This window comes from Cariama cristata, unplaced genomic scaffold, assembly GCF_000690535.1.
Source record: "Cariama cristata isolate BGI_N322 unplaced genomic scaffold, ASM69053v1 scaffold26931, whole genome shotgun sequence".
NCBI lineage: Eukaryota > Metazoa > Chordata > Aves > Cariamiformes > Cariamidae > Cariama > Cariama cristata.
Genome location: NW_009598015.1, coordinates 52,000 through 62,741, shown reverse-complemented (window position 1 = coordinate 62,741; position 10,742 = coordinate 52,000).

Sequence of the window (10,742 nt, the reverse complement as noted above, 5' to 3'; positions counted from 1 at the left end):
TTGTCTGTCTGGAGAAGGCAGAAATCGAGACAGAAATGGCCAGGGCTGCGATCGCCACTGACGCCCCCAGCCCGTGCGGGAGCCCCGGCAGGGTGGCAGGGGACAGATCCAGCACCAGCCAACCTCCTTCCCAGCTCTCCTAGGCAGCATTTTGATGGATGCCTGTGAAAAATCGCACCCTCACCATTACCGATGGGCACGTCTACCGTTACTTAGATGCAGGCGAACAGCCACAGGGACAGGTCTGTATACTCTAAAGATATAATTTATTGCGATAAACTTTACCACAAACCTTCCCTTTTCTATCTCGGAGCAATATTTCTCTTTTGAGCTTAGCGCCTGAGTGCTGGAGAACTTTCCCGACCGTTACCTGCTCAGAAAAGCAGCTTTCAGAAGAGTTGATTAATGCGAGTTTTACATCTTTGCTGGATGCCTTAGCAGATAACGGGAATAAAATGCCAACCCCCACCCTTTCTTTGCTGAAAAACCAGACTTTTGGTTGCTTGTCACCAAGCGTTCCTTACTCTGGTTTAATTTCTTCAGAGATTGGTAGTAAAGAAGGGAGGAAAAAGCACTTACCGTCTGCAAAGACAACCGCTCCCCGGAAAGCGAGATCCTATTTTCCTCCTTCGAGTTGGTTGTGGCTGAACTCCTCTCCTTACCACTGCTTTTAAGCTTGTCAGCAGGATTCTGAAAGCTGACGGGTAGGTCATCGGTACTCCTCGTTTGAGTTGGACGGGTCATTATGAATCATTACAGAATTTTTCAAGTGGGTCTGTTGCAAAAAATATAGTTGTTACCGTATTTTTCAGCTTATGCCTTCAGCGAGGGTTTTTTTAATTATTGTTGTTTCTCTTGTCTTTTCTATTTTTTTCCGCTTCTTAGACCCAAGGCGTGACCTATTGGTTTCCTCCTTTCAGGTGAGATGGCCCCTTATTGCCACCGGGCATCTTACGTGGAGAAATGATTTCTCCGCCCGCAGGGTTGAACACCTTTGGTTTGAGTTAAAAAACATTACAAAAAAAAACAGTACGGAAAAAAAAACAAGAGCAAAAAATAGAAAAGAAGCATTTGGGTACCCAAGCACTTGCTCCTGCTTCCTGCGATGTCAAATTCGGGTTACAGCTCATCGGCCGGCCGGACACCACTTTTGAGCCAAGCCTGGATCCGTCCCCCAAGGCCAGATCTGAAACTGGGGCCGTTCACCATCATTTCTTCGATTTGGGGATGACAGGAGGCACCGTGGGTGGCCGTAGATCTGGGTCGTGGTTTTTTCCCCCATGGGACATCCAGGCTTAACCCAGGAGCTGGGGGAACATCTGGAACTCATCGGGCCAAGGACAATAGTGTTGCAGGGGCGTCTCCTGGGAGCTGGGCTCATTTTTTTTTAAAAATCCTTGAGTCCAGCGAAGGAAAAAAGGCTTGAGAAGAGCAAAAGTGAGGGTAGCCCTAAAGAACCGGATCTGGCCCCGGAGAAGAGGGTGCTGACAGCTCTGGCTGGGCACGGGGCAAAGCCCTCAGCTCCCTGAAGACGCTGGGAGGTCAGACGAGCTTTTGAGGGCTGCTCATTCGGAGGACTGATGGTGGGCTGCGTTTCTGGGGCAGTTTTGAGATATTTGGCCAGCTCTTTGCTAAGGAATGTCTATGGTTCAGTGCTCGGGGTACTAAATGTGCCCTTTTTAGAGACACGTGGTCAATGGGCAGAGAAAAACAAGTCTTAGGAAGCTGGGCCATGTTTCTCCCTCGCCCAACACCACCCACCAAAAGAGACGAGGGCTCCAAGTCCTGATTTCTCTGCCGCTTACCGTCCTCTTCTCCTAGGACCTTTCCTCTTGTGGTTGGGTAATTATTATTATTGTACCAACGAGATTTCTGCAATTATTGTCACTGTCAAAATACGGCTGATGTTCAGGGGAGACTCATCTTGAAAAGCCTTTTAATTAGGGCCAACAATGGCCTTACGAGAAACCTTGACATCAGAGGAGGAAGGTAGGAGATTAATTAGCTCAACCTTTGGAGGAGAGGTCCAGATCTCCTACCCATCACTTGGATGGGATATTTATTAATGCCACCAAATTAGCTGACGATGCCACGGTTTGCGATGTGCCCTTGGCCCAGGAAGACACAGGAGCCATCTGCAGCGGTGAAGGGCTCAGGAGAAGAGAAATTCAGCTCAGCCAGCACAGCGCTTGTCGTGTTGCTTCTTGGTTTTCTTAATCGTAGCTCCCAGTGTTGAAGGGGGTTGAAGAAATGTCCTACAGGACACTTTCTCCACTGTCCACGTGTGATTTTCACCAGCCCGTTGGGGCGTGGTGGTCTCCTCTTTCCAAGTCTCCTCTATGGTCTTCCCCTTTCCACCTGGGTTGAGTTGCTGGTGGTTCTCCCACCCTGGATGACCACACCATGGGGCCATGAACCTGTGTTTTAAGATGTGTGCGCAAATCAGGATTTTGTCCAATTTTATGACTTGGAGAAGTTTTTATGGACAGCAGGTGGCAGCCTTCCTCTGCCCATCCTTCCTCTGCCTGCCCTTCAGCTTCCTCGCAGCCTCCTCCTCGCCGTTCAGCGGTTCCCAAAACGCCCGGTCTGTCCCTGCAAGGACCAAAGCGATGTGATGATGTCCCTCTCTTCAAGGGATGGAAGATCTCAGGCTGGGGGACGCTGCTGGAGGCAGCACAGTGATGCCAGAGCCCAGTTGGGTTGGTTTAGGTTCAAATGCTTGCTCTGTGTGCATCTTTGGAGAACATCATCTTTGAGGACACGTGAGCATCCTGTGCTGACGGAGCATGGACCAAAGAAATTGATAAGGGAAAACTCCTGGACTGTACTCCACGTCCACCAACCCTTCGATAAACTCATCCTTACCCCATCCAACCTTTGCAGTGTTTTTCCCATTAGGTCGCACCAGGACCAGCCGCGTGGCCAACCTGCCCGCCTCTGCCCGTCTTGATCTCTGCAAGCATGGGGAGAAGCAGGAGAAGCCAGGCTGCTCTGATGGGGATGGTGGGTCGTGGCCTTGCTGGGCTGTCCAAGATCAGGCTGGAAAGAAGAAGAGTTTATGTTTAAGCCAGCTCTTAAATTATAACACAGACCTGCCCAGCCTCATTCTGCCACCAGCCAGGTCCTGCTTTGGGGCTCGATTTCCCTGCCTAGTGCGATGAGGTTGGCTTGACTTGCCTTGATGCCTTGACGCCTCGATGTCTCCATGCAACAGCCTGAAGGCAACCACAAAGTCACCGTAGATACATCAAACCGCTCCAAAACTACTGCCCTGTAGCTGCGGGTGCAGTCAAACCAAGTGATGGTTAATGTTGGAGGGATTTACTGCAAGCAAGGAGGAATCAAGGCTTTGACTTCACCTTCTTGGATCTTCTGCAAAGAGACCTTCACTTCCCACAGAGGTGCATTTCAGGTCCAAGGTGCATTTCAGGTCCAACCCAACTCAGGAGAGCAGGGGATGGAAAAACCTTCCCCCGTGTGTGTCCCCAACTGCAGTTCAGAGCCCGGTGCCCCATAAATCAGCGTTCTCCACTCTCACTTTTCGCCATGGCTGAAGGTGTTTGTGGCCTCCTCCCTCCCCGCCACAACCGGAGGCAATTTTATACCCGCGCATCGGAGCGTGCTGCAGTGGCTACAGCCAAGGCATAACTGGGCAAAGAAAGATCTTCTCGGGTCAATGATTTAACCTGAAACGTCTCCTTCAGGGTGACGCTGAGTGCGTGGTTTCAGTTTCAGCATCTTTTGGGCTTTTTTTCCTGTGTTTTGTTTTACAGGTGTTTAAAAGCAAAAAGAAGGCCATTAAAGAAAGATAGTCAGCGTTCCCAGCAAAGTATTTTGGCAGCTCTGAAGGGACGTGGATTATTTTCCTGCCTCTTTGTGCATGCTTTTTCAGGTGGGAAACAGTATCTGCCTTTGATGCCGCAGAGTCGAGGGCCCGCAGCCTCCCGGTTTGTGCTCGTGGCTGACCCTTGATGCCAAGGAGGAAGAGCATGGTGGGATGCAGAGATGGTGCTGAGCTACACGGCCGGCTGCAACGAGCTCATTTGGAGCCCTGAGCCCTTAAGAATAGGGGTCAGTGCTACGTAGCCCTTCCCAACATCAAGCTCAGGCTGTATCTACCCTGTGGTGGATCTCCATTTTTGACGGATCTATTGCGTTTCTCCCTTTGCTGTTAACGTAGCAGAAGGAAACTGGGTGAGATCCCTCCTGCCCCCACCTCCCATCGCTCTCTTGTCCCCGAGCACCTTTCCTGAGCGCTGAACGTCCATGAGAGACGCACGGCAAGGCAAGCCCTTGGGTGCCGAGGGCACGCTTCCCACGTGGGAAACGTGAACTCGAGCCTGGAGAAGTGGAAACGGTTTCATTAGCAGATGGGTGGATGAGAAACCAGCTTGCACCCATGTTGGGTTGGAGATGGGTGAGCTAATGGGAAATTGCAGGGAAAACGCATTGGGGTCAAGCACGGGGCGCTCACATTTGGGATGTGGACACCTGGTGGGTACCCAGCTGAGGTGATGCTGCTGCAAGTGTGTCCCTCCTCCTCCTCATTGGTGGGAGCTGCTGGTCATTGAGGGCAACGTAAAGGTCAGATTAGAGGCTCTATCCTTTCACCTGGCTTAATTAGTGCATTTTACCTCCTTTGCCTAAAACCCCAGCAATCAGCCTCAGCAGGTGGAGCAGGATGGGGAACACCTGACTGAGCCCTTGCTGCCTACAAAGCCTGGTGTTCAGCCCCTCTGTGGTCTTCATCCCTGCAAGCCTGCTGTCTTTTCTGCTCCCTGGTCCTCCTCGCCTGTCCCTTGCTCCCTGTGACGCTCTCAGCGCGATGCTCCGCAGTGAAGGGTGGGTGCTTCTCTTTTGCTTTTGGAAGAGAGCGGTTGGCTTGAGCTGTGCCGGGTGCTATTAGGTGATTTTTTTTTTTCTGAGCAAGCTCCATCCCTCGGGGCACCCTGGCTTAGCACCAAGCGATTACTGGTTCATGCTGGGGCCCTGCGGGAGCTGAACTGGGGCAGCCCTGAGGAAGCAAAGCGTGAGTGTGTGGGGAGCTCCTGGGGCGATGCCCGTGGGGTTGGGTGGCTGCGGGAAGGTTTGGCTCAACCCCTCGGTGGTTATGTGCCCGCAGCCTGCCAAAATCCTGATTTAGGTTTAGAGTGGCTTGGTTTTAATTACCCTCCTTTATTGGAGACAAAGGGAGATGGGGGTTAATGCTTGATTTCTGCTAAACGTTCCCTTGTCTTTGAAATGTGGAAAACTTTGTCAGGTTTATTTTTTTACCTGCTTCTTCTTCCTGCATGTAATGCTTTAAAAAAAAAAAATCCCATAGACCGTAATGAGACAAGTCACCATCGTGCATGGGCTAAAAAGTCCTCAGTAGAGTCTGGAGCAAACGTGGCAGAGGCTTTCATTTCATCCTCTTGATTTGTAGGGGGGCCTGAGCAGGCTTGTGTGTGATGAAATAACACTTGACTCCTTAGCTTTGCAGAAAAATCCCCTTTTAGAGACGGTCTTTGGCTGTTTGCAATGGCTTTGAGTTTGGCAGCGGTCGGCGGTAACCGGCTGATGAAACCTGGTCGTGCCATAAATCAAAACTTCTTTGCATTCAAATGCAACAATTAATCCTGGGTGTGCTGGTGCAATTAGATGACAAATTATGCCTCAAGATTCACTTGCTTGTTTGTATAGAGAAGCTGTGTTTGCTCAGCCGGGGATGTTTGGCTCCGGTTTTCAATCTACCCCAGGGGATGTTGAACGATAAACTCGGGAGGTTGCACCCTGTTGCAGCTGCAGAATTCAGACCCTTTGGCCTCAACTCCTTCACCTGGAGACTGCAAATTTGTCTGCCTCCTTGCACCGACTGTTTTTTTGGCCAACTTGAATTATCTGAACCTTCTTTTTCCCGAGGTGTTAGTGCAGAATTTATCCTTGCAATGCTCAAACCTTGCACGGGAGGATTTGAGCCCCACCAGAGTGGGGCAGGGATGGACCTGGAGCTGCCCTGCCCAGGCAAAAACCCTCCCAGCAGTTGTGGGTACCCGATTTGACTGCTCTGGTTTAGTTTTTGAGACTGTCGGGCTGGTGCTAAATAGCGATGACACAAGCTGAAAACCCAGCAGCTTAATTTGCTACTGGATATTTGCTCCTGATGATCTCGGTGCGGCGGGATGTCTCATTTACAGATGGTCTTGGAGCGTGCCTTGATGTGGGTGGGTGCGCTTGGTGGTGGGGAAGAGTCTCTATTAATGCAACAAGGCGTTGGTTTGCTTGAACCGTGGAAAAGTTGAGGTGGCTGCTGGAGCAAAGGTGTGCTCTTCAGCTGCGTTGCCGTTTCCGTGAAAAAAAGAGTATTTGAGAGTTGGCTGATAAAGAAGGGATGGGTGAACTCCAGCGCAGGCTCTCGTTCTTGTAGGGATGCTGCCTGCGGAGAAGGAGAGCCGAGCTGTGCTTGGTTCATGATGTTCAGCTGCAGGTTTTTAGCTGAAAATCCAAAGCAAAATCCCACCATAGACAATGTGCCAAAAATCCAGGACAAAGGCGTAGAGATAAGCAGCCTGTTGATGTCACCGGTGCTCGCAGCTGCGTATTTGCACATTTGACTTAAAGGAAGGTTTTATCCACTGATTAACTGTTCTTAACGGGATTCCTTTGTGAAACACCTGTAGATCTCTTCTTATCTACTTGGAACGAAATAAGCTGATAGCATTTTATATCCCTTTCCCTTATGATGGTGATTGATCCTGATAAGAGCTATCGTAATTCCTATGGACTCTGATCCTAAGTTGGGGGCAATTGCTTTCCGCGAGAAAGCAGTTGGCAGTTGTTTGGATAAGTAGCTTAAAAAAAAAAGCTATTTTTAAAAAGAGTGGAGAAAGGGTTCGTTTTCGCTAGCTAATGTTGCTTTGGCAGGAAAACAGCTGCTCTGTCACCAAAAAAAAAATGGGGACGAGGGGGAAAAACCCCAACTGTTAAAAGATGAGTTGTTGGGGAAAGGGAGTTGATTTTTCTTTATTTGTGGCCTTTTGTTTTTAAAAAGGCAAATTGTGTAGGACACTAAGTTTGTTTTATCTATATTTTTTTTTTCCGGGCTGCACAAGAGGGTATTATATCAACCTGCAGCTGCACCTTGCTTGTGGGCAAAAGAGCTCTTGCTGTCTTGCCAAACAGGATTAATGTCAAGCCGGCAGAGAAGGGCCTGTATCCTGGAGGACGCATGCCAGAGGATTTGTTTTATGTTGATGCCTAGTGGTTGTTTTTTTTTAGGGGTTGTTTGTGAGCTGAACCCATTCCCACATCTTGTGCCCAGTTTTGCTGGATGGGAAGGGTCCTCAGGGACCCGTCCTCTCTTGCCTCTGTGCATCCTGATGGTGGTTGGAGGTAACGAACTTGGGGACTTCTTGTTTTGGAGGAAACCAGCCCAAATCCTGAGTGTACATCTCCCCTGGGTGGGAGTTTGGACAGTTCAGAGGCCTCTGCTGGGCTGTGGTTTAACAAAGCCGCGTTTAATCCCCTCTGTGCTTGCTAAGTCCTTGCGTTCTCCTTCCTTTTGGTGACTGTGCCCGGGAAACCCTCCCGGCTCTGGAGCTGACCTTTCCCAACAAAGCACCTTTGTTGGGCAGACCTTGAGGCTGCGGGGTTGCTTTTTTATTTTCCCTTCTTGACTTATTACTCTTTTTTTTATTGATGGCACCACCCAGCAGCACAAGGCTCCATTATTTGAGCCGCCATTGGACTTTGCTTGTTTGCAGGAGGGTGATTAAGAACAAACGGGCAGCGGCGGGTTGTATCCTGGAAAGCAGAGGCCAAAAGTTTGAGCAAGAAGAAACTTGGCAGCAGAAGCACAGCCCCAATCCAGCCGGCGCTGAGCCTGCGGTCCCCACGTGCTGGGGAGCGAAGGAACCTTGTTCTCCCATGGGATGCCGTGGCTGATCTTTGGGGAAGGGTGGGTGGAAGGGAGAGTGGGGTTTTTTTCCCCCCTCAGGTGGACTTGTTCTGGTGGGCGTTCTCGTGGTCCCCTGTCTGTCCCCCGAGGAGCATCCCAGCAGAGGGCAGCACCCATCGCTCTCCCATGGGTGCTGCTCCAGAGCACCCATGCTTGATGCCAGGGCAGGCCAACCCCTCTCCCCTTGTGGTCCCCCACCTTGGGACATCCGCTAATAACTCCCACCTCTGCCGGGCTTCAAAGAGGCATTTTTGGGGCTGTAGCAAGGGGTTGAGGTGGGAACAGAGACACCGTGCAGATCTGTTCTTGCCCTCCCTGGTCTCTGGACATCTTCTGCCCTTTGTCTCTTTAACTGCATGGTTTATTTAGGAGCGATGCTCCTCTTACCCGCTATTTCCATACGTTACGGTGCTGCATCTCCCCATGTCTGTCCATGCACACAGCAGGGTCTTGGCGCACCGCAGCGATGCTGAAGCAAGGACCAAGCAGGACACTGATGGTTTCATGGCACCTTGTCCCAGCGGTGCCGGTTGCCGGTGGGTGCCAAAGCCTGACCCAATGCGCTACTGCATTCAACCTCCAAATCATGCATCATACGAGCCAGTGAGCAAAATACAAATTACAGGAGCTGATCTTCAGGCGGAGGCTGCATTACCCAGCTGGGATGATGCCTTGCAACAACAGGAAGGGTGGCTGTTGGCCCTCAATGGCCGTGTGAGCTGTTTCCTGGCTTGTAACGAATTGGTACCGCAGCAACCATAGGCTGGGCAGAGGCTGAGTAGGAGGGGGAAGACTCGGTGCTCGTGCTCGAGAGGAGGTGGGTGCTGGCACAGCCTGCACCGTGACTAACGCCGACACCCAAGCCGGTATCTGCGCAGAGGTTTCTCCTCTCTCGGCACCGTTTCTGCCCATCATCCCTGGGTGATGCACTCAGAACTTCTTTATGTGCAAGCATTGCACGTCTCCCAGCGCGGTGCGGAGCTCCGTGCAGAGGGATGATGTCTCTAGGTTGGGTTCTTCGTGGCTCGCGTTGCTCCTGGGTTTGGTCCCTGGCTGCTCCGGACTCTCCAGCAAAGCAGTGGGAAATCCTCCTGGAGCGGGGTTTGCTTCCCTGCGCTGCTTGGACTTTCCAGCAGGGCTTGGGGGGCTGCAATACCCCTGGGCGATGCTTTTCCATCTTCCCTGCTATTTGCTTGGGTTTCTTTATCTTTCATCCTGCTTTCAACAAGCAGGACCGGGCAGCGCTCTCTTCTGTGGGTCAAATCAGCCTCGTGCTTTTCGTCTGAAGTCAGAAACCGCAGCTTTTAAGCAAAGCCCTTTGGATTGCAAAATAGTCCGAGGTGGTAGAAGGGATTCACTCCTGAATTGTGGAGCATTATCCCTTCTTGTTCAGGGCTGGAGGGATGGGGGGAGCTGGGGCTGAGCCTTTGCAAGGGACTGAAGCAAAGAGGCACCTGCAACCCATTGGAAAATCGGTGTTTAATTGAGATTTGCCACTGGGTCTTGCCTCTCCTCAAGCACCTTCCCCTGTCTCTGGCCCAGCAAGCTTGTGTTTCAGGAACTTTAAATAATCCACAAACTGAGCTGCTAGGAATCTTCCTTAAATAGACTGCAAGCCCTTTGTGTAAAAAGCTATAAGGTTTCTAGGTTGTTACAACATGTGAAAATAGTTGGGGTTTTCCTCCCTGCCAGAAAAAAATGAAAATTTTAAAGCTGTGCGGTGATTACCTGCTAATGAAAAAGTCGAATGAGGAACAGTCTGCAAAATCCTCTTAGTGCGAAGAAATTGCTAGTAGGCATGTTTAGGAGATAACCGCATCCGTTCCCCCCTTCTTAATTACGGCGAATATGTACCCAAATGATGTGCTGAGGTGCTTTGATGTAGTAGTTTCACCTGGTGATGCACCTCTAAAAAGGAAAAAAAAATAATTAGCCGGTGATACAAAGCACCAATAGAGCTCACTTATTAATAACCAAAATGGTGCTGGATACGTCTGGCCGTAAGGAAGGGGTGTGGGATGGAGGGGTGCTGAGATCCTGCTTCCGAAATGGAAACTCCTGCTTTGGTGGCAAAGTTGGGAAAACAAGGGTGGCGTAGCTGCGAGGGTGTTACTGCGCGCGAGAGGTAAATCTGGTTTGAAGGCACGGGGAGTACGGCAGCCCTCGCTACGGCTGCCGGAATGAAGGTATTTTTTTGGCGAAATGGCCATTTCTGCTTAAGGGAGTGTTGAAAGATGGGTGGCCAGCGGTAACAACCCCATTAAAAATGGGGCTGAAAAATCTTCCATGTTAAAAAAATAAAAAGTCTTTATTTGTAGGTGCTGCTGTTCCCATTTTTGGGCAGGTGAGAACAGGCAGGAGGACCTCAAGAGTTTCCCAGCTGTGACCTGGGCTCTGTCCCGGTGAAGGGGATGCCGGGATGCTCGCTGGATGCCAGGGTTTGGTCCAGACTAAACGCAGCTTCTCCGCCGGAGTGAAATGTAACCTGGCTCAGCAAGAAGCTGGGGGAGGAAGGTGCGTCAGGGCTGATGCTGAGCACCGGGCCTCTGCACCATGTAGGGATGCCGCTGGCTTCACTGGTGTGCTCGCTGGGCTCCAGCCGGCGTTTACCGTGTGGTTTAGGGTCTGCCCCTGCCTGTGCGTTGGGGAAGGGGGTTAATTGCCGTCCTGCTCCTGTTTTCAAGCCAGGCCCTGGATGCTTTTTGTGCTGATGCAAAGCTGCTGTTGCAGGATCCTCTGATTCATCCCCACGGAGGGCTCACACCCAGGCTGGGTTTCTTCTCCCAGTTGTTGATTGCACTGGCGG